This window comes from Lepus europaeus, chromosome 6 (assembly GCF_033115175.1).
Source record: "Lepus europaeus isolate LE1 chromosome 6, mLepTim1.pri, whole genome shotgun sequence".
NCBI classification, from domain to species: Eukaryota; Metazoa; Chordata; class Mammalia; order Lagomorpha; family Leporidae; genus Lepus; species Lepus europaeus.
This window is the reverse complement of record NC_084832.1, coordinates 92,180,383-92,199,823: the sequence shown is the minus strand read 5'-3', so window position 1 is coordinate 92,199,823 and position 19,441 is coordinate 92,180,383. Positions and strand designations below refer to the sequence as shown.

The 19,441-nt window shown below is 43.7% G+C and overlaps 1 non-coding gene across 1 annotated transcript; it reads left to right on the top strand.

Moving 5' to 3' along the window:
• Positions 1 to 7,378: 7,378 nt before the first annotated feature.
• Positions 7,379 to 7,500, top strand: LOC133762657 (small nucleolar RNA SNORA31). Its single transcript, XR_009866326.1, has one exon. It is a non-coding gene; the product is annotated as a small nucleolar RNA SNORA31 (small nucleolar RNA).
• Positions 7,501 to 19,441: the final 11,941 nt, after the last annotated feature.

The window sequence follows — 19,441 nt, the reverse complement described above, 5'->3', positions numbered from 1 at the left end:
GAGAGAGAATCAGAGATACAGAAAATGCCCCCATCTGCTCATGCACTTTTTTTTTTTTAAGATTTATTTATTTATTTGAAAGGCAGAGTTACAGAAAGGCAGAGTTGGAGAGAGCAAGAGAGAGAGAGGTCTTCCATGCACTAGTTCACTCCCTAAATGGCTGCAATGGCCAGAGCTGCACCAATCTGAAAGCAGGTGCCAGAAGCTTCTTCTGTGTCTCCCACATGGGTGCAGGGATCCAAGGACTTGGACCATCTTCTATTGCTTTCCCAGGCCATAGCAGAGAGCTGGATTGGAAGTGGAGCAGCTTGGATTCAAACTGGCACCCATATGGGATGCTGGCTCTGCAGGTCAGCTTTACCTGCTATGCCACAGTGCCGGCCACTGGTGTATTCTTCAAATGCCCACAAACAACTGGGGCTGTGCCAGGCCAAAGTCAGGAGCCAGAAACTCAAATCTGGATCTCCTATGTGGGTGGTAGGTGTCCAGCCATTTGAACCATCATCTGTTGCCTCCTAGGGTGCACATTAGCAGGAAGCTAGAATTCGCAGCAGAGTTGGAACTAAAACCCAGGCATTCCGATATGGGATGAAGGTATTTATTCATTTATTGAAGGCATTTACAATCACTGCAACAAATGCCTGCTTCTTTCCCCCTTTTAAAATGGAACCACAGGTGGGCGTTGTGGCATAGTAGGTGAAGCTTCTACTTGCGATGACCACATCCCGATTCTAGCCCTGGCTCCTCTGCTGCATATCCAGCTTCCTGCTAATGCATCTTGGGAAATAGTGAATGATGGCTCAAATGCTTGGGTCCCTTCCACCCATATGGGAGATGCAGATGGAATTTCAGGCCCCTGTCTCTAGTTTTTCTCTTGCTCTGCCTTGCAAGCCGATGAAAGTAAGCAAGTAAACATTTGTTTATTTATTAAATATTTATTTATTTTTAATTTATGATAGAGAGAGAAAATCTTCTGTCCGTTGGTTCACTTCCCAAATGACTACAGTACCCAGGGCTGGCCAGGCTGAAGCCAGGAGTCTGGAACTGCCTCTGAGTCTCCCATTTGAGTGGCAGGGAACCAACCACTTAGACTATCTTCTGCTGCTTTCCTAGGTGCATTAGCAAGGAGCAGGATTGGAAGTGGAGCAGCCAGGACTCAAAACAGCACTCATATGGGATGCCGGCATAATCCACTCCACAACAATGTTGGCCCCAGCAAATAAACATTTAAAAAGGTACAAAACCAGTAAACAAGAAAGGGATAGGATAATTGAGGGTCTTCAAAAACATTCATGGGAAATGCATATTCTGAAATATCCAATTCCATATTTCCACAAATTTATAAAGTACCCTTCTACATGAGATCAAGGTTGTGGCCAGAGTGACTAGATCTGGCTACCTGGTACATCCTTGCTCCTTACCTAAGCACACCTGAAATTCATTATTCTCAGACATCTGCCCCGATTGAGGAGCCTCCCAGGCCAGGGTTCCCCAGAAACACAGGCCTGCTGCCTTTTATGTTGTTCGTGGGCTCACACGCACCAGGAGGCCAGCATGCAAGACCCTTCTATTTTGTACAAATCTTAGGGAGTATTTATGCACTTGTCAGTGCGAGCAGGGGCCAAGCCAGTTCCAGCTTGATGTAGGTCGCCTTTCAGTTCTCAAGACAGATTGGATGCATGATGCACTCTCCCTCGAAGCCTCTGCTTTCCCTGTGCTGTGAAGGCCACATGGCCTGCCTTATATCTGTCTCACAGTTTCCTTGTAGGGCTCCCCGAGTGTTATTTTCCCTATTCCCATACAGTTCCTTGAGTTTATCTGGTCAACCCTCATGGAGTGGAGCTTACGAATTCAGGCTCTGTGGAAGTCACTGCCTGCTTCAGGACACTGTCACAGCGAGATAGTCACCCAGAGGCGCAGGGGCCCAGGGTGCTCAGGGTGACTGGGCTCTGCCCTACTCATGGGTTCTCCAGGGCAGTGTTTGTTGGCGGCTTCCAAGGCAGTGCTTTCTGCTTCCCTTGCAGAACTTTTCTCCTTGGGTTGCGGTTTGTATTGTCCCTGGATATCTCTGCCACCTACTCAGTGTTGTCTGGATTCTCTGAGATTGCCTGACTCAGTCTGGCCCCTCATCCCTGCATCCGCTAGTATCAGACACAAGTTTTGCTTGAGGCAAAGAGACCTGGTATAACATCGATTTCAAAGAAGAGAAGCAGTTTTCTCTTTACATAAAGCTTTGGTTAGTATAGGGGCTCAGCTTTGTGAAGCCATGTGTGGGCCAAGCTCTCCCTACCTGGTTAGTCCAGTGTTCCTGAGGATAGCATTTCAGCCAGTGGGAAGGGGAGAGGGAAGGGGAGGGAGAGCCCCATCCATCGCAGTGTGTAGCCTGGGAGGTGCGAGACATCGCTGCTACTTGTTTCCCCTGGACTGGGACTCTGGCAGGACTGGAGGCTGGGCAAACAGGCACGTCAGATCTTGGACTGTGAACCTCCAGATCTGTGAGTCCAAGTAAACCTCCTGGTATGGTAACATACAACTTGCCAACAAAGAGCCCGATCTCAGCATGTGCCAGCTGACAAACCCAGACGGGCTGCACAGGGACCAGCCTGCCTCCCACGTTTTGCAATTGTTCACTTCCAGCCTCTGCTGAGCCTCCTTGCCCCTGCCTGTTGTCTCACTCTGCCTTTAAGGCCCTAGTCCCCGCTGTACAGATAAGAGCAGAGTGTAGTCCCCACTGAGCCCGTCTCCCTGTCTTAGCAGAGTGTTGCTGGTGAAGCTCTGCCCGCGTCTCTTTAACTGGTGTCTGGCTTGTTTGTCTTTGACCCCTCTCACCATCACTCACTTGGTGAGGTTGGATTTCAAATTTCCCCAATCTGTCCAGAGGGGAGGAGACATTGAGGTTATGGGATATTTATAGTCTAGAGTCCCTTATTCCCTCCAGGGGGCGCTGATCCTGTGTCACAGACTCCATAATCACTGCTGCTGGAGAATTGAAAATGAATCATGATGTGATAGGAAGGGGAGAGGGAGCGGGAGGGGGGAGGGTTGTGGGTGGGAGGAAAGTTTTGGGAGGGGGAAGCCATTGTAACCCATAAGCTGTACTTTGGAAATTTATATTCATTAACTAAAAGTTTAATTAAGAAATACTGTTTTGGGGGCCAGTGCTGTGGCATAGTGAGTAATGCCACTGCCTGGGACACCAGCATCGATGCTGGTTCAAGTCCCAGCTGCTCCACTTCCAATCCAGCTCCCCGCTAATGGCCTGGGAAAAGCAGTAGATGGCCCAAATGCTTAGGCCCCTGCCACTCACGTGAGAGACCCGGAAGAAGCCCCTGGCTCCTAGCTTCCACCTGGCCAACCCTGGCCACTGCGGCCATCTGGGGAGTGAACCAGTAGAGGGAAGATACCTCTCTCTCTCTCTCTCTCTCTCTCTCTCCCCCTCTCTCCCTCTCTCTCTGTAACTCTTTCAAATAAATAAATAAATAAATCTTTTAAAAAAGAGAAATGTTATTTTCTTTTAAAAATTATTGATTTCAGAGGCAGAGACAGACATACAGACAGAGACAGAGATTTTCTATCTGCTGGTTTGGTTTACTCTGAAAATGCTTGCAATTACTGGGGCTGCGCCAGGGCTGGATCCGGGAGCCAGGAACTCAATCCAGGTCTCCCATATGGGTGTCAGGGACCAAGCTATCACCTGTTGTCTTCCAAAGTCTGCATTAGCAGGAAGCTGGAGTCAGAATCCAGAGCATGGGTGGGAAACCTTTTTTCTGCCAAGGACCATTTGGATATTTATAACATCATTCACGGGCCATACAAAATTATCAACTTAAAAATTAGCCTGTTATAGATTTATTAAGTTTCAGGTGCTGCTTGTGGTTGCCTTGGTAGGGCCAAAGGATCTCATGGGCTGGGCTTTTCCCATTCCTGATCTAGAGCCAGGTATTAAACCCAGATGCTCTGATATGGGACATGGCCTACAACTTAACCACTGGGCCAAATGCCAATTCCAGCCTCTGATTCTTTCTTCCTTGAGGAACTGGTCCTAGGGAATTCCCCATAAGGCAGTAGGCCTGAACTGAGGGGAGGACTTGGTGTAGGAGACATTGGTGTACATGAGCCCTGAGTCACTGGCTTATGTAACGTCCTTGGTCCTTGTGTCTCCTTGAGCTCAGATTCTTATACAAATCTCCCCCTGATGACAGATGCTGTGCTGCACACCCAACCTTACAAATAACATGAGGTAACGTAATGTTCATGATGGGATGCTCAGCCACCTTACACCTATGATTCCATGTGTAATCTCTACCAAGAGCTGGTAGCAATCTGGAAGGTGTTTCTCAAAAGAAGAATTGTTACCTGAGGAAGGAGGCATACCTGTATTAAAAATCTGCGAGGCCTGAGCTGTATTATCCTATTGGTTTCTGTCAGAGGCCCTAAACACACTATTATTTTACACAAATACTCAAAAAATTGGGCTGGTGTTGTGGTGTAGTGAGTTACGCCACTGCCTGTGACACCGGAATCCCATCTGGGTGCTGGTTCAAGTTCCAGCTACTCCACTTCTGATCCAGCTCCCTGCTAATGCCCTGGGAAAAGCAGTGGGAGATGCCCTAAATACTTTTGCCCCTGCACCCACGTGGGAGACTCATATGAAGCTCTTGACTCCTGGCTTTGGATTGGTCCAGCTCTGGCCTTTGAGGCCTTTTGGGAAGTGAATCAGCAGATGGAAAATCTCTCTCTTAGTCTCTTCTCTTTCTCTGTAACTCTGTCTTTCAAGTAAATAAGTCTTTAAAAAAGAACCTGCTGAGTAATAAAGTCAGTGAAAACCAACTCATATTGCAGCCTGGGCTTGCTACAGAACTTTCCTTTGCTCTGATCCTTACTCAGAACTGTCAGCCCATGGGTGACTTCTAGTTTCTTCCAAAATACAAAGAAGACCACCAAGCACTGAACCTCTTTGTTGTAGTAAGTTAGCAGGCATCATGTGACTGCTCTCTGAGGCATCTCAGTAAGTGATGAGTTGGCATCATTTGAATTTATCAGCTGACTTTTTTTTTTTATAAAAAAAGATCTATTTTATTGACTTGAGAGGCAGAGTTACAGATAGAGAGAGGGAGAGACAGAGAGAGAGAGGTCTTCCATCTGCTGGTTCACTCCCCAAATGGCCTCAATGGTTGGAGTTGGGCCAATCTGAAGCCAGGAGCCAGGAGCTTCCTCTGGGTCTCCCACGTGGGTAAAGGGGCCCAGGCTCTTGGACTATCTTCTGATACTTTCCCAGACCATCAGTAAAGAGCTGGATTGGAAGAGGAGCAGTGGGGACATGAATTGGCACTCATATGGGATGTCAGCACCGCAGGTGGAGGCCTAAGTTACTATGCCAAGTGCTGGCCCCACACCTGACTTCATAAAAGGGAAAAGTGCATAAATGCAGGCCTGTGTCATGATAAAAATGAGGGACATAATGACAGCTTCAAAAGGAATCATGTAGCTGTGCAGTTGCCATGCAATAAAGCAGAAAGCCTGCATTCCTGCTGAAGAGACATACATCATTTCCGTGTCTTGGGTAGGAGAGAATTTAGCAAGAGACTGACAGGGATCAATCAGCACAGTATGCAGATGTAGACACTTGTAGGAATGAGCATGTGAGGGCCTTCTCAGTAGCACAGTGTTCTCATGGGGGAGGAACTTGTTGACTACAACACACTTAAGGAAGCGTGGTGACCTAACCAGCTGGGACACAATGCCAGCCCCTCCAAGTTCTTGTCTTGGCCCGAGGGAAGCATTCAAAGTAGGCATGGATAGAAGTGCAGGAAGGAGAGCAAGGTTTACAATGAGGAAAGAACAGTGTCTGTGTCTACCAAAGTTCGGGTCATCGCTTTATAGGGTATGGGGTGGTGCCCTAATTGAATATACAAATGGGGTGGAGTTTGGGTGGGGCTTCAGTGCAAGTGGTGATCTCTAGGAAGGTGTCCTGGTGTTTTCATGTGGACCTCAGCATACATATGGTCATCATGGTGTTTGGTGCATGAGGGGGAATGAGGCTCAGGTGCATGATGGGGAAGTGGGGGTGCCAGGCCTGCAGCCATGTTGAATCAGACAGAAGGGGCTGGGGTTTGAGTGGTGGGGGAGTTCCACCAAAGAGTCCACTGGCAGTCTCTCAGCTCCTTGTCTCTCACTGGCTCCCTGCCTGGTCCCCATCATCACACAGATTTCTATGAAAAGATGGGTGGTAATTTTTTGGGATGCAGAACATGTTTTAATCAGAAGCTTCTGTGTAGTTCTTTCTTCCCAGCAGGAAGAATAAATGAATCTGGGAACCAAGTGATAGAAATAGCAGCGATTTCACTGCCATCATTCCCAATGATGCCCAGGGCATTTTTGGTTTCTCACTCTTCAGGGCCGGATGTTCTTTCCTCAAGGGGGTGGCTCTTATTTGCCATAGGACAAAGAAAATGTTCCATTGAATTACAGCGACAACCTTAGCATTTTGGATCTCTTGCACTCAGGGCCTACTAGGTTAATGGAAGAACTATTATTTTGACAGGTTTAGTTGACTATAATTAGCAGGAGGTAAGGATGGTTTACCTAATGAGGTCAGGGTAACATATTTATGGGACCCAGGGGATCCACTAGGCATCGCCTATTCTCCCTTACCCCACCACTGCTGAATGAACTCTTGATGGCAACCCAACCTGAAAAATTACAATTTCCAAAGGCTGATATTCCACAAGAATTTATCTATGTGCCACATCATCAGATAATCCATCAAGACCAGTAACTCTCAGATCTCTTACAGGGAGTATATTAATTAATGGCAAAGATACTGCTCTTCCAGATCCACCCCATTTTGGGATGAGGCCACATTTCCTGTGGATTGTTCAATTTCTTAATGACTGAGCAAGGCAGGAGTACTGAGCAGGACCATCACAAGATGCAAAACTGTTTTAATAGGCAGTCTTGGCTGAAGGACTCATTAGTATGGCTAAAACTTTCTTCCTTCCTCTCTCTTCTCTCTCTCTCTCTCTCTCTTTCTTTCTTTGAAAGGCAGAGTTACAGAGAAGCAGAGGCAGAGAGAAGGAGAGATATGTCTTCCATCCGCTGGTTCATTCCCCAAATGGCCACAACGACTGGAGCTGAGCCAATCTGAAGCCAGGAGCCAGGAGCCAGGAGCTTCCTCCAGGTCTTCCACGTGGGTGCAGAGGCCCAAGCACTTTGGTCATCTTCTGCTGCTTTCCCAGGCCATAGCAGAGAGTTGGATTGGAAGTGGAGCCGAGAGACTCGAATAGGTGCCCATAGGGATGCCTGTACTGCAGGCGGTGGCTTTACCTGCTATGCCACAGAGCCTGACTCTAAAGCTTTCTTAAGAAAGAGCATTGCATTGCATCCACTGATAGGTCTGGAATAATTGGCTGTTGTTCTTTTGCTCTGCACTAGGCTGCAAAAGAAAAATCCCTGTGGTTTGTCTTAGTGGCAGCTCAGATTTAATTAGGAATTATATTTATAGAAAAAAATATTACTGCAGTTTAAAAACCTTTTCTTTCACTCAATAAATCTCTTACCTATGTAATCACACATCGACAGTTACTTTTTGAACAAAGAGTACTAGCACACAAGACTTTCCCCAATCTCCCAAACTTTGCTTAACTATAAGAAAGAGTAACAGAGAGATAACACAGAGGGATAGCAATGGTAGGAAAAAAAAAGGCACTAAAGGCTAGCACTGTGGCACAGCAGGTTAAAGCCTTGGCCTGAAGCGCCAGCATCCCACATGGGCACCGGTTCAAGTCCTGGCTGCTCCTCTTCTGATCCAGCTCTCTGCTATGGCCTGGGATAGCAGTGTAAGATGGTCCAAGTCTTTGGGCCCCTGTACCCACATGGGAGACCTGGAAGAAGCTCCTGGTTCCTGGCTTTGGATCGGCTCAGCTCCGGCCGTTGCAGCCAATTGGGGAATGAACCTGTGGATGGAAGACCTCTCTCTGACTCTACCTCTCTCTGTAACTCCGTCTTTCAAATAAATAAAATAAATCTTTTTTTTTTTATTTTTTTCTTTCTTTTTTATTTAATGAATATAAATTTCCAAAGTACAGCTTATGGATTACAAAGGCTTCCTCCCCCACAACTTCCACCCCCCCCCCCCGCAACCCTCCCCTTTCCCACTCGCTCTCCCCTTCCATTCCCATCAAGATTCATTTTCAATTCTCTTTATATACAGAAAATCAGTTTAGTATATATAAAGAATAAATCTTTTTTAAAAAAGCCATTCAGATAGCAGGTATACCCGCCGATGTTACTGAATTGTATAGTTTTGGGACTTACACAGTTCTAGAGTCAAGGCCAGGTGAGCGATGGTTTTCTCAACTCAGCACACCATGAGTTATGAGGTCTTTACCTTATTAATTACCTAATTAAGTCATATCTTAAAGCTATATTTCTAGGTCCCATTCTCTTATGGAGCTACCACTAATCAATTATTACTTCCTAATAGATAACACATTAGGCAAGAAACAATGTTGACAGTGAGGTAGCTAGGTCAGGACATAGTAATGTAAGGATTGCCAAAGTTGATGGTGCAGATACCTTGAGTTAGGATGAATCAATAATTTGGCATCTCTGAGGCTAGAGAAACAACCTGTGAACACCTCCCTGCCAGGCCTACTGTGTGTTGTTGCTTTTATCAGCACCACTTCTTATGTGATTATTTTTGCCACTTTATGGCTTCCCATATTTTCTAATCTGCTTTATTTCTTGGTTGATTTAATGTCATCAAATTAAATAACTTTCACCCAAAAGTCTGTCTTTAAACTGGTTTACTTTTTAAAAAAATTTTTCACCTTAGGCACTTGTTTTGAATTCTGAAGATATTTCATATTTCAACCCTTCTCCCACCAGAGCTATCTGTTGGGGTCTGACTTTCTGACTCTAAGCCTTATTGGAGGTAGTTGTTCACCTGCTCTACTGCAGATCTGCCATCCTGTGACATTCTCTTTCCCTGAGGCAACTATTATATATTTTGGATTCTATATGTTTCATTCCTTTGGTTTAGTATCTCATTTATGAAACACATTCTGTAGAATATCATAAGATTATGGGGGCAGATTTTGTGAGTCCTTAAATGGCCAAGTTAATGAATAGCTGAATACTAGTTTGAAAATCTTTTCCACTACAAATTTCAAGTATTTCATTAATATCTTATTATTCAAGATATTTCATTATTTTTTTAAAAGAGTTATTTATTTGAAAGACAGAATGAAAGATCTTCCATGCGCTAGTTCACTCCCCAAATGGCTGCAATAGCCAGAGCTGAGGCAATCCAAAGCCAGGAGCCAGGAGCTTCTTCCGGGTCTCTTATATGGATGCAGGGGCCCAAGCACTTGGGTCATCTTCCACTGCTCTCCCAGGTGCATCAGCAGGGAGCTGGATCAGAAGTGGAGCAGCCAGAACTTGAACTGGGGCCCATATGGGATGCTGATGTGGCAGGAGGTGGCTTAATCCACTATGCCACGATACCAGCCTCATTGCTATTGTTGTTGTTTTATTTTTTTAATTTTCAGGATTTATTTTATTTGCTTGAAAGGCACAGTTATAGAAAGAGAAAGAGCTCCTCATCTGCTGGTTCACTCCCCAAATAGCTGTAACTTCCCAGCTGGCTGATCCAAAACCAGGAGCCAGGAGCCAGAAGCTTCTTCTAGGTCTTTCACACAAGGGCAGGGGCCCAACCACTTGGGCCATTCTCTGCTGCTTTCCCAGTTGCATTAGTATGGAGCTGGATTGGAAGTGGAGCATCTGGTGCCCATGTGAGATGCTGGCACTGGAGTCAACAGCTATACCTGCTATGCCACAGTGCTCATCCCTCTATCATTTTAACAAAAAAGAAATTTAGGTAATTTTCTTTCCTTTGATATTTAATTTTTTCTTGATATTTAATTTTAATAATGTAATATTTAGTTTTTTTATAATATGACAAATAATTTGAAGATGAGCATTTCAGCAATTTTATCATTTTGTCTTGATGATATTATCCACATTGATTACTTATTTAAGATTAACTGCTGTATTGTAGTCATTAGATAGAATTTGTCAGTTATTTTACTGTATCATATATGCAGATATATACATAGATTTAATATAAATAAGATAACCAACAATTTAGGGAACATTAGAAAATTTAAACTTAACGTTTCCTTTCATATCACTTTAAAGTCGTTTCTAAATAAAAATAGGTATGTTAAGTCCCAAGTTAATTGAAACACTTCCCTTGGGGCCGGTGCTGTGGTGTGGTGGGTAAAGCTGCCGTCTGCAGTGCCAGCATCCCATATGGACATCAGTTCAAGTCCCAGCTGATCCACTTCTGATCCAGCTCTTTGCTACGGCCTGGAAAAAGCAGTAGAAGATGGCCCAAGTCCTTGGGCCCCTGAACTTGCCTGGGAGACCCGGAAGCTGCTCCTGACTCCTGGCTTTGGATTGGCGCAGCTCTGGCCGTTGTGTCCATCTGGGGAGTGAATTAGCGGCTGGAAGACCTCTCTCTCTCTTTCTCTGCGTCTCCTCTCTGTGTGTAATTCTGACTTTGAAATAAATAAATAAACCTTTAAAAAAAGTTCCTAAAAAGGAGTAACACCTTTCTTCATATATTGTCTGTCTCCGAACCAGAGAGAGAACTGTATGAAATGTTGCACAAAAAGATAATATATTTGTTTAAAATAGGATACACAAATGTGGAAGAGAATAAAGCCATCAGTTTAACATCATTCAGAGAGTAATTCTTGATTAAATAAAACTGTTATTCTTGTTTTTTTTTTTTTTGCCTGGTTGAACATCAGCTTTATGTCTCTTACTGTAGTTTTCCAGTCTTCTGTCCCACCCTGAAGCTACTTCAGAGGCTACGTTCTGTGGCTTGGTAGCCAAGAGATACATTGTACAGTACATAATACCAGTGTTCTACAGTCTGCCTGCCCATTGGCTTAAATTTGCAGTTCAAAGATGTTGACTTTATTCCGTGAAGTTTTAAGTAGTTTGGGCTCTGGCTACCTCAGAAATCCCTTCTCTCCCTCTGCTGTATAATCACAACTCAAGAGAAGCTACATGCTCCTAATCAGAGTTCTTGAATTTCTTTTGAAAGAGTTACAGAAAGAGATCTTCCATGTGTTGGTTCACTGCCAAATGGCTGCAACAGCTGGAACTGGGTTGATCTGAAGCCAGGAGCCAGGAGCTTCTTCTGGGTCTCCCATGTGGGTGCAGGAGCCCAAGGAGTTGGGCCATCTTCTGCTTTCCCGGGCCATGGCAGAGAGCTGGGTTAGAAGTGGAGCAGCTGGGACTCAAACCAGCGCACATATGGGATGCTAGCACTGCAGGCTGTGGCTTTACCTGGTATGCCACGTGCCAGCCCCTGTAATATAATTTTAATCAAGTAATAGATTTCAAGGAAAAAAGGAAAGAAAAGTAACCTATTTTACCTAAATGCTATTGTGAGGAAGTTACAGGCTAATATGCAGTTAGATCAGGTCTCTGTTGGAATGAAAAAAGGGTAGAGTCCCTTTAAGAGTGGAAAGGTACTTGCAAGGCTATCAATCTCCACTCCTCTAATGAGTTTTGTATTTTTCTCTGATGTTGTTATCTCAGCCTCTGATTGGTCATTATCCTAACCCTCTGATGGTTGTTATCCTAGCCCTTTGATCGGCTGTTAGCTTTATTCTACTTCTCCCCTGATTAGCTAACTCTACATAGCCACTTTATGTATAAAAGTCCCATCACTGGCAAGCTTCCCCAGGGCAATTCCTCCTTTGCAGCCACCCTCCTAACTGCTGCAGCAGGAAGTTTCTCACTTAAATATATCTTGGTTTGCTCACTGTCCCTGTTCACCTGGGAATTTTTCTTCTACATGACTGCTTCCACTGTCCTGTAACACTGTGACTCACTGGGTAGCTGGGGGATCACAACATTAGAGTCACTGGAAATCTAATCCTACTTACTGTCTGATTTGGCATTAGGTATTTATGTTGTTATCAATGGATAGATATTTTATGGGTCTTTCACTTACAGACAAAAACACAGAAGTTTGAAATTGCTCCATACAATTTTTTTTATTAAAGATTTATTTATTTCAAATTGCACAGAGAGAGAAGGAGAGGCAAGGAGAGAGAGAGAGAGAGAGAGAGAGAGAGAGAGAGAGAGAGAGAGAGAGAGGCAAAGAGAGAGAGAGGTTTTCCATCTGCTGGTTCACTCCCCAGCTGGCCACAAAATCTGGAGCTCTGCTGATCCAAAGCTTCCACTCGGTCTCCCACATGGGTTCTGGGCCCAAGGACTTGGGCCATCTTCTACTGCTTTCTCAGGCCACAGCAGCGATCTGGATCGGAAGTGGAGCAGCCAAGACTTTAACTGATGCCCCTATGGGATGCCACCACTGCAGCCAGAGGCTTTACCCGCTATGCCACAGAGCCAACCCCAATTGCTCTATACAATGTTAATGTCACTAACCTTGAGCATGAAGATGTAAAATTGAAGGTAGTAATAGAAGCCAGCTAAAAGTAGATGGGGAGGTAACAAGTAGATAGAAGAAAGAATTAACACCCCCACTTTGAAAAGTAAGGAATCAAGACCTGCTGTTGAAATTTGCAGCAGCAAGAAGCAGAAGCTTAGCTATGCTTTTTGGTGTACAAAGACAGCTAATATTCTTTTTAATGTAACTATCACTACTTGGAAGGATGGAAAGAAATAAACCAACTAAATTCTCATAACTCAGACCAGAAGTCAAAGGATGTTATTCTACTGGCAATTCAACAAATAAGAATATTATTTAGAGGTGTGCAGAAAATCAAAACAACTAAACCCAAAGTTAGTTAAGAGAGTTTGCTTCAAGGGAATATTATGGGGACTGTTGGCCAAGGGGCAGAGGGTTAATGAAGAACTGTTATTTCCATTTAAAATCTTTGCACTATTGAATATTTAATCAGAAACACAAATAACTTTTATAAATTGTTTTTAAAAGGAGAAAATGAAAAGAATAGGCATTCAAAACAGCATGTTTAAATTATGAAAGAAAACCATGTTTAACATAAAGAACTTCGAGATTTTCAAATAACTTCTGGCTTTTTAAATTTATACTTCCCCATTTGGTTTAAAAAGAAAAGAAAAATCATAATTTTATGTTCTTAGAATTCTATAATGAGGCCGGCGCCGCGGCTCAATAAGCTAATCCTCCGCCTTGCGTCACCGGCACACCGGGTTCTAGTCCTGGCTGGGGTGCCAGATTCTGTCCCGGTTGCCCCTCTTCCAGGCCAGCTCTCTGCTGTGGCCAGGGAGTGCAGTGGAGGATGGCCCAAGTGCTTGGGCCCTGCACCCCATGGGAGACCAGGAGAAACACCTGGCTCCTTCCTTCGGATCAGCGCAGTGCGCTGGCTGCAGCGCGCTAGCCGCGGCGGCCATTGGAGGGTGAACCAATGGCAAAGGAAGACCTTTCTCTCTGTCTCTCTCTCTCACTGTCCACTCTGCCTTTCAAAAAAAAAAATTCTATAATGAAAGTTGACCCCCTCCTGATGACTACAATTCCAAATCTATATTATTCGACATGAAAAGCAATTTCCTAACAAATTCAACAATTCTAAGTAAGGGATCAATGCATTAAAATGTGTTTTAAGCCATCATTATCTAAGAGTGGCTGTGTTTTTCTTGGCAGAGAAGATTTTAATGAGAATTGGTATTTAAAGGGTGCAAGATGTCCTGCTATTTCCAATGACAGCAATTCCATTCTAGCTTAAAAGCTGTGATCATGGTAGTTATTAAGTTTCTCAGTCTTGACATGGGATAAAGAAGATAGTGATTTTAGGCACTTGTCCCTGAGGGTGAGGAAAAATGAGGAAGTATCAATAATTTATATTTTTGGTGTAGCTTTCACATGATCATACACCATTAAAAGTGAATTTAATAGGAGATGATGGGGTACCCAGCAACTTGGATCCGGGAAGGGGGTGCACGCCCGCCCTGGTAAAACAGGAGAGATGGGCATCCAGGGCTCGTGCCCAAGAGGCAAGGCTTGGTGAATTGTACCCCTTCATCCACTGGGGATCCCTGGGAACAGCAGGGTTTACAGCTCACCCAGCGAGGGGAGGAAAGGAAAAAAGGCAGAGCTTCTCTGTCTGTCCCCTTCTCCCTCCTGCAACAGCAACCTGCAGCCAGTGTTGGGAGGGCCGGCACCATTTTTGGACTTAGGCACTTAGTGGCCACCCCAGATTGTGTGCAGCACCCAGCATTTCTTGTGATTACCCTCCACCCAGTCAGTAGGGGCACACATAGCAGTGCAGCAGCAACCCTCTGAAGTGACCGCCATTGCATGCCAACTGCACTCACCCGCCATCAAGACTGAGGGGGAACCATCCCTTCGGAAGGAAAGTGCAGCCTGTGGACTCTCTTAAGCACCCAGCACAGTTGTGAAGTGAGCAGGTCTATCTGTGGCTGGGGGGTACAGTGCGATGCCTGCGACCCAGAGATCTTCCCAGAGAAAAAACCCTGGTACCTCACCGGTATCACATCTGGTTAGGAGGACAAGACATGACCCAGTGGGCTGAACACATCCCGTGGCCCCTGTGCTGTCAGGATGGGCTAGCTGGGTGGAGTGGCTCCACCTGCACTCCCTGGCCCTGAGTGCTGAGACTGAGAAAACACTGTAATCCTGTGAAAGGAGATAGGGTGTGGCTGGGTTCTGGGCAATCACAAAGTGCTGCAGTGTACTCTCAGAGCTCCTTGGTGGCCTAGAACAGCTCATAGGAGAGAGAACAGTGCTTACAGGAGGGGCTGGGTAGATCATTTGTGTGTCAGAGTGGATGAGTGTTGAACACATTGGGGCTAACACCTGGGCACTCCTCAGCCTGGAGGAGGAAATGTGGTTGCACCAAAAGAGCCAATTGTTCTTTTCCCTTCGGTTAATCAGAGGAAAACTACTACGCCGAACCTGGGTGCTACCCGATACCCATCCTGGAGCACAGACCAGAACTCCCTGGCCACACCTACCACACATTTCTTGGTATTCACTGAAAGAGTAGATATTCCACTATACCACACAGGCGTAGTTCAAAGATAAAAAAAACCACCAAAGGGGGGAGGAATTTTACAAATGCCTAAAAATAAATACAAAAACCCAATAAACAAGAATAAGGAAGACACCATGACTCCTGCAAAGGGGTGCAATAGTATTTCAGTATTAGAATGTGAAGATGAAGAGACTGAGGAAATGCCAGAAACGGAATTCAAAAAATTCATCATAGGATTACTCAAAAATAATCAGAAGCAAATCCACGAGCTAAAGAAAACCATATATGACATGAATGAAAATTTCTCACATGAAATTCAGATTTTAGAGAGAAATCAAATGAAATACTAGAAATGAGGAATTCAATAGATCACATAAAAAAACACAGTGGAAAGCTTCAACAAAGGAATTGCCGAGGCAGAATAAATAATATCCGATTAGAAGAGAAATCTCGGGAAATTTTACAGTCAGACCAAAAATAAGAGAAAGAAATTAGAAAACTTAAAAACAATGTTGGAGATATATGAGACACTATCAAATGACCCAACATATGGGTCTTAGGAATGCCTGAAAGAGCAGAAAAAGAGAAGGGAATAGAAGGTCTACTTAGTGAAATAATTACAGAAAACTTCCTAACTTGGAGAAAGAAAGGAAGGTCCAAGTACAGGAAGTGCATAGAACTCTCTCTCTCTCTCTCTCTCTCTCTCTCTCTCTCTTTTTTAATTTGACAGGTAGAGTTATAGACAGTCTGAGAGAGAGACAGAGAGAAAGGTCTTCCTTCCACTGGTTCACTCCCCAAATAGCCGCTACAGCCGGCTCTGCACCGATCCAAAGCCAGGAGCCAGGTGCCTCCTCCTCGTCTCCCATGCGGGTGCAGGAGCCCAAGCACTTGGGCCATCCTCCACTGCCCTCCCGGGCCACAGCAGAGAGCTGGACTAGAAGAGGAGCAACCGGGACTAGAACCCAGTGCCCATATGGGATGCTGGTGCCGCAGGTGGAGGATTAACCAAGTGAGCCACGGCACCAGCCCGCACATAGAACTCTTAACAGATATAACCACAAAAGATCTTCACCACGACACATTGTGATCAAACTTTCCACAGTAAAGCACAAAGAAAAGATCTTAAAATGTGCATGAGAGAAATACCAGATTACCTTCAGAGGATCTACAATTAGACTCACAACTGATTTCTCATCAGAAACCCTACAGGCTAGAAGACAATGGCAAAATATAGTCCAAATCTTAAGAGAAAAAAAATTGTCAACCCACAATACTGGACTCTGCAGAGCTCTCATTTATAAATGAAGGGGAAATAAAGACCTTCCATAACAGACAGAAATTGAAAGAATTTGTCACCATGCGTCCAGCCTTACAAAAGATGTTAAAGGATGTGCTACACATAGAAACACAGAAAGAAACCCAGCGTCACGAAAAAATGCGAAGATAGAAAGTCCCCTAGTAAAAGTACAAAAGAAACCCAAAGTAAACAATAGGAATATTCACAGGAAAATGGCGAGTCCAAGTAGTTACTTATCAATAGTTACCTTGAATGTAAATGGCCTCAACTCTCCAGTTAAAAGATTCAGAGTCACCTAATGGATTGGAAAACATAATCTATCTACCTGCTGCATACACAAGAAACACACCTCACCAACAAAAATATATGTAGACTGAAAGTGAAAGGATGGAAAAATATATTCCACATAAATGGAAAAAAATGGCAGGTGTAGCCATTCTAATATCAGACAAAATAGACTTTAACACAAAAACTGTTTAAAAAGACAAAGAAGGACACTATGTGATGATTAAGAGATCAATTCAACAGGAAGACATGACTATAATAAATGTATATGTACCCAATTAAAGGGTGCCTGGCTATGTAAAAGATCTGTTAACAGATCTAAAAGGAGACACAGACTCCAATACAATAGTAATAGGGGACTTGGACACCCCACTTTCATCAATGGATAGATCAACCTGACAGAAAATCAACAAACAACAGAACTAATCAACCCTATGGACTAAATGGACCTGTTATCTATAGAACTTTTTACCACACAGTGGCAGAATACATATTCTTCTCAGCAGTGCATGGAATTTTCTCCAGGATAGACCATATACTAGGCCATAAAGCAAGTCTCAGCAAATTAAAAAAAATCAGAATCATACCATGCACCTTCTCTGATCACAATGGATTGAAGCTTGAAACCAACAACTGAAGAATCTCAAGAACATAAACAGAAACATGGAGACTGAACAACATGTTCCTAAATGAACAGTGGGTAACAGAAGAAATCAAGAGAGAAATAAAAAAATTTCTGAGAATGAAGATGACAGTACCTCATATCAAAACTCATGGAATACAGCAAAAGCACTGTTAAAAGGGAAGTATATAGCAATTAGTGCCAACATCAAGAAGTTGGAAAGTCACCGGATAAATGAGCTATCAATGCATCTCAAGCACCAAGAAAAAAAAAATCAAACCAGACCCCAATTTAGTAGGAGGAAAGAAATAATTGAAATTAGAGAATAAACAAAATTGAAACAAAAAATACAAAAGATCAATGAAATGAAGAGTTGGCTTTTTGAGAAAATAAACAAAATTGACACACCATTGGCCCAACTAACCAAAAAAAGAGAAGACCCAAATCAATAAAATCAGAGATGAAAAAGGAAACATAACAACAGATACCACAAAAACAAAAAGAATCACCAGGAATTACTACAAAGAGCTGTATGCCTACAAATCGGGAAACATAGAAGAAATGGATAGATTCCTGGACACATACAATGTACCTAAACTGAGTCTTGAAGACATGGAACACCTAAACAGACCAATAACCAAAACAGAGATTGAATCAGTAATAAAGAACCTTCCGGCCGGCACCGCGGCTCACTATGCTAATCCTCCACCTTGCGGCGCCGGCACACCGGGTTCTAGTCCTGGTCGGGGTGCCAGATTCTGTTCCGGTTGTTCCTCTTCCTGTCCAGCTCTCTGCGGTGGCCTGGGAGTGCAGTGGAGGATGGCCCAAGTCCTTGGGCCCTGCACCCTCATGGGAGACCAGGAGAAGTACCTAGCTCCTGGCTTCGGATCAGCGTGGTGCGCCAACTGCAGCACGCCGGCCACAGTGGCCATTAGGGGGTGAACCAACGGAAAAAGGAAGACCTTTCTCTCTGTCTCTGTCTCTCTCTCTCATTGTCCACTCTGTAAAAAAAAAAAAAAAGAACCTTCCAACAAAGGAAAGCCCAGGTCTGGTAGAATTCAGCAGTGAATTTGAAGAACTAACTCCAATTCTTCTCAATCTATTCAAAACAATTGAAAGAGTGGGAATCCTCCCAAACTCCTTCTAGGATACCTGTATCACCTTAACTCCTAAGCCAGAAAAAGATATGACAGAGAAAGAGAACTATACACCAGTATCCTTGTTGGACACAGACACAAAAATCCTCAACAAAATGCTAGTGAATCAAATCCAACAACACACCAGAAAGATCATTCACCCAGACCAAGTGGGATTTATCCCTGGTATGTAGGGGTGGATCAACATCTGGATATCAATAAATGTGATTAACCACATTAACAAACAGAAGACCAAAAATCACATGATTATCTCAATAGATGCAGAAAAGCATTTGACAAAATTCAAAACCCTTTTATGATGACAACATTAAGCAAATTGGGTATAGAGAACATTCCTCAACATAATCAAAACAATTTTTTTAACAAACCCACAGCCAACATCCTACTGAATGGGAAAAAATTGAAGGCATTCCCATTAAGATCCAGAACCAGATAAGGATGCCCACACTCACCACTGCTATTTAATATATCCTGAAAGTTTTAACCAGAGCCATCAGGCAAGAAGAAATCAAAGGGATACAAACAGAGAAAGAAGAAGTCCAACTATCTTTATTTGCTGATGACATGTTCTATATATAGGGAACCCAAAAGACTCCACAGAGAGACTATTGGAACTCATAAAAGAGTTTGGTAAAGTAGGAAGATATAAAATCAACACACTGAAATCAACAGCCTTTGTATAACATCAACAATGCCATAGCTGAGAAAGAATTTCTAAGATCCATCCCATTCACAATAGCTACAAAATTTAAATACCTGGTAATAAATTTAACCAAGGACATCGAGAAGATCTGTTTGATGAAAATTACAAAACAGTAAAGAAAGAAATAGAAGAAGACATAAAAAAGTGGTAAAATCTTCCATGTTTATGGACTGGAAGACTCAATATTCAAAATGTCCATACTATCAAAAGCAATTTATAGATTCAATGAAGTACCAGTCAAAATACCAACAACATTCTTCTCAGATCCAGAAAAGAATGATGCTAAAATTCATGTGGAAAATTCACAAGAGACCCTGAATAGCTAAAGCAACCTTAACAAAAACAAAGCCAGAGGCA